Below are 7,845 nucleotides of genomic sequence, written 5' to 3' on the forward strand. Positions count from 1 at the left end.
TTAATTTTCAAACCGTGTGTTTGTATCTTCAACTAAAGAGACATGTAAAGCATTCTCCCAGACAATCAATAGAACAACTTCCTAAATTCTCATTTTTTTAACAATATGTGGAGACCAAAACATATTTGTAACATCAATTCCTTACTTAGGAACAACAAGAGAGATAGAACAATAGTTTACAACATGCTCGTGACCATCACCATCATGTCCAGCTCAACATCATACTTCTAATCCTCATCTTAATTTGTCATCATGGTACCAACAAATATACGCAATACCCCCTTAGTTGGTCTCAATCAAGGCAGCATGAAATCAGGGCATGGCATCGAACCATGAACTTCAAGATCATCGTTGCACGTCATCAACATACAAGTGCAAGCATCAAAGACAACACATCACACTAAGGGTTGACAGCACAGTATGGTGACACCATATTGGCAACACAAAGTGGAAAGAAGATATATATGTTTCAAGGGAAAGAATGAGAAGTGATAGACCAACAGTCCTTGAAGAAATTGTAAGTTATGAGAATGCATATTTTTAACTAAATTTGGAGGTACAGTTTTACAAAAATAATAAATTATTCATAATTATTACTCAAATTAAATAATTCCTTGATAATCTAAAAAAAACATTCTAAGGAAAAGAATTCTCATGAATCTCTAAATTGTTTAACACTTCTATAAAATAAATGACAAGCTTGTCTACGAAACATTATGGTCACTAGAAACCCCCAACTTAGAATTCACACATTTTTTTGCCACACTTTACAAATGAATTGAATTGAAAAAGAAGCATTAATCTAAATATAAGAAAGTCAAAAGAATCTTATCCAACCAATAAACATATTGTCATTTCCCTTTAATAGCAATGTTAATAAGTTTATGTCTCAATAAAAATGCCTATGGTTTGCCACCATTAACTACTCTAATAATCTATTTAGCAACAAAATGTATTCCTTGAGTTTCAAGACCTTAATACCAAGTCCACCTTTGGATTTATGCTAGACGCATTGGAGCCAAGAGATGATTCTATAGCCTATGTTGCCAATGCATTTAGTCCAAAGGAATTGACGAAGAAGTTTGTACAAATCTTCACAAAGCTTATAATGTAAATGTATGTAAAAAGAGAAATTATATTAGCAACCTAAACTTTTCTAGCCAATGGGCCCCAATTAAGTGGTTTATTTTTAATTCAATTTAGATACCTATTCCTCGTTTCAACAAGAGATAGTCCTAACCCAAAAAAAATGCCAAGCTATCAAGTTATTAGACCATGTTTGATCTATTTTCATTTTTTAGGGATCTATCAAGGAGAGGGACCAACTTGCAAAATTAAGAACTCTATTTTATGTTGAAGATCCTAAAGTTCAGCAATATAGATTAAAAATATCCAAAGTAGTGTTCAATTCTATTTTTGAATTTTGTAAGAAAAGCAAGTTGTCATTAGCATAATGAAACTTCATCGCCATGTTTGAAGGACAAAGATACCCCATTTAACTTTTAAATGCTTAGTTTTGTAATATATCTCAACAAAATAGTAGTAAGCACATATGGAGTATGTGATAAAGAAAATCCCTATCTAAAGAAGCGTTGCTAACAAAAATAATTAAATATAGATTTGTTAACCACAACATGGGCATTGCCATTTTTTAGCAGCATTTGAGTATGAGCATGAATTTACAGCTCAAAACCTAGTCGTTGCATCATTTTGATGATCAAACTCCAACACATTTTTCCATAGGCTTTGTCAAAATTTAATTTGACTTCAAAAGTATTTTGAACCAGCTATTGAGCCCATTCATAGGGTTTCCAAGCTAAAATAAGATTATAAAGAAAATACCTTCCACCAAGAAATCTAGTTTGTTATGATTTCGCAATAACTTAAGTCATTGGTTTTATTCATGTAGCTATTGCTTTGGCAATAATTTTGTAAGAAGTGTTCAATAATGGCATAGGTCACAACCAAAAATATTATCTCCATCCCTCCACTTAAGGTGAATTTTAATCAAACCCTATTGATACTTGGGCCTAAAGGACAATATTCAAGGGCTTCCAAGATACACGAAAAAAGAGTCATCTCAAGCTCTTCAAGAAATGGTTATGGTTTGATGGAAAAACTTGTTGTAACCAAAGTCAATTTTATTAGGGATACAATCTCCAACTATATCTTCAAGGGTTTCTTGTATATCCACCCACTTACTATCCTCTTTGAACATGCTTCCATACTAATTATGAAAGAGAATTGTTACCTCAATGGGAATTATGTGTAAATAACCTTGCTCATCAAGCAAAAAACAAATTTTATCTCTTATGTTTGTAACTCAAATAGTTAAAGAAGGATTTTAATCCTCTATTACCTTCCCTGATTCAGTGGATTTCAAGTTTGTTGGCAATATATGTTGTCACTGATATCAACCTAATGTTTGATAATGTGTGTTGTCTTTGATTGTTTGCAATGGTTATGTGTTCTCATTGATGATGTTTCTGGTATGATGATTATTCATATATGCGGAGATTGTTGGAAGTTGTTATCACTAATATAGAGTACAGATGGATGATGGTTGAAATTGCTTTGTGTTGTGGATGTCTACCTTCTTCATGTCTAATGTCTCCACTCAATATGATGTATTGAATCATAATGATGATATCATATTAAGGTGAGGATTAGATGCTTTGAGAAGCATTAAGATGAGGATTAGAAGCATGGCAATAGAATGGTAGTGTTTGTGTTGATCATGTGCATGCTACAAGATGGTGATTATGTTTTGGGGATATTTTGGTCCTTGAAAGTTTGATGAAGTGAGTTGCTACAAGAATGTATGTTGAAGATTGTTTGGAAGAACGCTCGCATTCCTTCGCATCCGATGATATAGTCTCGTGGATTTGGACATAATGTGTATCCTTTGTGGATATTGTGCACCTATCTTTTTAGGCCTCTGGTGTTGCAATTGATGTGGTTGGTAATTGCAATTTGTTGGCAGTTTGGCTAACTATCAAGATTGGTCTTAAAAATGCTCTACATTTCTTCGAATGGATGTTTCAGGTGTTACGACTTGGAGGACATGTTTATAATTTTTTTTTTGTGTCTCAATTCAAATTTTAGTTGTTGATGTGGTCTGAAAAAGCTGATAATGATTATTTGTTCATGACTGAGTATTATGGCCCTCTGGAATGAAGTGTTATGTATCAATTATGTTGTGCCAACATGTTTTTTATGTGATAGTGGAAAACAAGCATCTAGGAATGTTTTTAGATGTTCAAATAACATTCTTGTGTGCTCTGCATGATGCTAGATGATCTATTTAGTGTTGCATTATGAAGGGTATTTGTGTTTCAAGGTAATTGTTGTGGTTTGGTCAACTGACTTTGTTCTCTTGTTTGTGATGTATCCTTGGGTGTCTCTTCTTGCATTGGAGGTTGTGTTATGTTGTATTTTGGTCGTACTTTGACATGTGGGGATTCACATTGGGTTTATCATCTGGAAGATATGTTTTTGAGCCGACTAATTATGTGCTACATGGTTTATCTACATGTTACCTTGTTGCCAACTTTGGAGGATGTGTACTAGCATGTGAAATGTTTGGGGCAACTTAGAAAAATGTGATATGATATTTTTAGGTCCTCTTTATCTCCTAGATTAGACTACTCTCACCACAATTGTGTTTGGTGGTCAAATTGATAGGACTTATGCTTGTCCCCATTTGTAGCCGACCTAATTGATGTTTTGCAATAAAGGAGATGGTATATATATATAAAAGATCAAATCAATGTAGATTAGAGCATATGGTGTGTGTATTAGAGTATGTATGTTCTTACATGATCGTATCAATTGCAGTGTATATGATGCAAAGTTGAGGTAGTGTGTGATGATTAATTTGAAATTGGATATTTGAGACAAATATTCAAGGGAAACTCCATACTTGGGAATTGTTGGAGGCAATGTCGTTGAAGGCTTATTCATCTTGATTCATATATTCATGTACCTTTTTTAGAGATAGTGAGTCTTCCCAACAAGTTTTGTGTATCTTGCCCTGAGGCAATGAGTCTCAACCTGCAAGTCCCTTGTATCTTGCCCTAAGGTAGTGCACCTCAACCTACAAGTCCCTTCAAGAGCAGCGAACTTCCTTGGTAGTGAGCCTAAAACAATATTGTAATCTTGTTCATGTATTGTGAGTTGACTCTCACTGTGGTTTTTCCTTGTTTGGGTTTTCCACGTAAATCTAGTGTTCATTTTTTTTATCTTTCATTGTTGTTGATAAGTTTAAGAATAAGTGGATATTGATTTGAGATATAATGTCTATGTATTTGATCAAGACTGATTCATCCCCTCCCCACTCCCCTCTCAATCTTATGGTGAGTTTAACTAAGTCTTCTTCTACAACATTGTACTCCACAAATATCATTTGTACAATTTCATTTTAGCATAAGTGATAGAGGCTTGGATTATAGTATTATTGGAATAAAGGATAAACTATTTTCTAGTATGTTATAAGTTTCCTTGAAGAGATTTTTCCTTCCTTTTATATTGACATGTCAATTTCTTCCAAAAAAATGAAGGAAATCATTTCATTACTACAGAGAAAAACACCACCAATCACTCCATGATTCCCCTTCTTAAGGCTTACGCATGGTGTTCTAAATATGTTAGGATATTTTAAATGTGTGCTATTCAATTTTTTTTATATATTTTTTTTTTTTTAAATAAATTGAGAGGATGTAGGATGAGATTGGGAAAGGGAGAATTTGAACAAATGATGGCAAAAAAAATTAGAAAGGGTGGTGGAATAATCAAGACATGAGAGATATAATATTTGTCCAACTTGCTAAATTTCCTATCTAATATTGCTCTATATTTAGTCCACATAAGCCAACTACCAACATTAGTTGAATGGTTTTCATATAGAGGATCTGCCACACCCAAATAATTACAACAAACAATTCAACTTATATGTTCATTTTTATTGAGTTTTGTATGATTATACCAACTATAATCATTGTGAAGTTTCTCCATGTTGAGGTATTCTCCATAGATCCAATCTGCAATAGGAAGATTTGGACATCAAATTCCAAAGCGCAACCCCTTCAAAATCATCATTAAATGCATAAATTTAACAAAACCCTATAGTTTGTCTATTGAAAAAGATAACAGACCACCCACATCTATGTGAAGGATCCTCACCTCTATCAATAACATGATTAGAAAACTATGCCACGTCTCCAAAATGGCTCCTCCACAACCATATCTATGAGAAGTCTACAACCCTTAATTGACTTCTTGAAGAAATATGATATCAGGTTATTATTTAATAGCCCCTTTGAAGCTAAATTTTTAATGAGGATAAGATCCCTCTTTAACATTCCAAGAGAATAAATTGCAACTCATGGTAAAAAAGAAGGGAATTTTTCATCATCATATAGCAAAACCTCAAAGTCATTGGTAGCAATACATCCTAATCATGAATCTATCAATATTTACAAGTAGTTGATAGAGATCTAGATCTTTGGTGTGAACAAGAAATAGAAAATGATTGAACCCAGCATAGACGATCTAGAGAAAGTGTGAGAGTGAAGGTGATCAAGCACAAGATGGAGAACAAGAAGAGAAGTGAAGAGATGAACTAAAAGGTTACTTCCTTTTCCTAGTCATTCTCTCACTACCAAACATTATAACATCATTACATAAGTAAATGTATATTGGGAAGAGGGAATCAAAATTATTTTTAACGATAGAGGAAGAAAGCGTGAATTTAGTAGGAGCAAGAGAAGTAAAACAGACTTTACGAGAAATTTAGATTGATGAGTTGCTTGGAAGATATTAGAAGGGGAAAGAGACAAGAGGTTAAGAGAATCCATTTTCTAAATGGAGCAATCAAATATCAAGTGTATTTTTTTGCAAAAAAACAGGCATTAGACTTATTTCAATAAACTATCGGTTGTTCTACTTGAAAACCAAGGCCTACCAATTTAATTTTCTCTAGCAAGGACTTGTTTAAATCAATGTGTATACAAACCATACAAAAACTCTAAAGCTAATGAATTTATATCAGATTTGTTTGCACCAAATTACTACATTGAGTCGGAATGCAATCTCCCAAAAAAGAATGAAATGCTAGGTTTAAATAAGGATATTCTATCCACATGGGGTAACGTGATAAATTATGATCAATAATTTGTAATGATTAGATTAAAAGACAAAATTATGAAGGGTAGTACTTAACTCGTTAACTGAAGAATGATGTCAAACATATGATTTTTTTGTATAGTCTTGCTATAAAACTTAAACAATGCCTCTATTAGTGAAACTATCTAGAATTTTGCATTGAATCTATGCCCTATCAAATGACACATGGTTTTAGGACTAATTTACAACCCCAAATGTATACTTACACCTTGGAATTTTATTTGAAATCTATAAAAAATTATTTAGAACTGTGTCTAATGTGTTGCTTTATGCTCTATCATTTATAAGAATTAGGTACTAGCAATATTATAAATAATTTGTTAAATTGTCATGTAATGAAACCATGAAGCCACCACACTTCCTGAAATAAATTAATATCGAAATCACCACAAAAGTGACTAAAATACAAGAGTGATTGATTGTATAAATGCTTGAAAATTTTAGAATTTCATGATGATTAGAATGAATGCATAAAGTATTTTTAAATACTAGAACATAACATAAAATCATGTCAAAAATGTGTATAGTTGGTAAAAAGTAGAAGGGTATAAGGGTCTAGTCATGAATTTTTTAAGAGTAAAAAGACAAGTTCCAAGAAAAATTAGAATGAATGGATTGAATATTTTTAAAAACTAACACAACATCAAATCACACCAAAAATGTATTTAGTTCCAAAGGATTGCAGAAGGTTATTTGGCCAAACTTGAATTTTGACATTTAAATGGGAAAGAGACAAGTTGCACAATGATAAAACATAACATCAAATCATGGCAAAAGTGTGTTTGGTCAGTAAAAGGTAGAAAGGTAATTTGAAAGAGTAGAACTTCACAAAATATTGTCATTTGTCATTATAGATGCATTAAGACATTACCTCAAAATAGACACAACCAATGGAGAAATTACATAGATATTGTCATTTGTCATTATAGACATGCGTTAAGACATTACCTCAAAATAGACACACAACCAATGGAGAAATTACATAGATATGCAAATTTCACCACTACAATATTGAAAACTTTATGTTTTATTAGTTTTGATATTTTACCGTATATTTCCTGCACCTTAAAAACTGATTGTAGGTATTCCTATGCAATTATTGCTCCATTGACTTCAAAACTGATTATAGGTAATCCTATGCAATTATTGCTCCATTGACTTAAAAACTGATTGTAGGTATTCCTATGAAATTATTGCTCCATTGACTGTGACCCTCATAAATCGGGGGCAATAATACAAGCACGATGTTTAATTTGTTTTACGTTTCTACCATAAAGCGAAGGATGCCAAAACAATGTTCACTCGAATACAGTCTTTACTAAAAGGTCGAATTGACATCCATTATAATGACTCCGATTCAAATTCCATTGGGCTTGCTTATCCTGTTGATCATGCTATGAAAGTGAATCCCAAATTTATTATGATAAAATCGAAACCCCTCCGATGTGTTCTTAACCCCAAATTTTCTGTCTAACAAAGAAAGCAGGAAAACCAAAGGGAAATTGCAAAATTTCTCCCTCATAACTTACGAGGGAGTTAACCCCAAAAAACTGGAGTTTGCATACCTTCTCAAAATGAGATCAATATAATGAATTCTTCTGCGAACAAAACTTGACAAGCATTTTACAACCTTCAAATATAGCAATTATAATCCAATAAAGA

This window comes from Cryptomeria japonica, chromosome 1 (genome assembly GCF_030272615.1).
Source record: "Cryptomeria japonica chromosome 1, Sugi_1.0, whole genome shotgun sequence".
Lineage (NCBI taxonomy): Eukaryota > Viridiplantae > Streptophyta > Pinopsida > Cupressales > Cupressaceae > Cryptomeria > Cryptomeria japonica.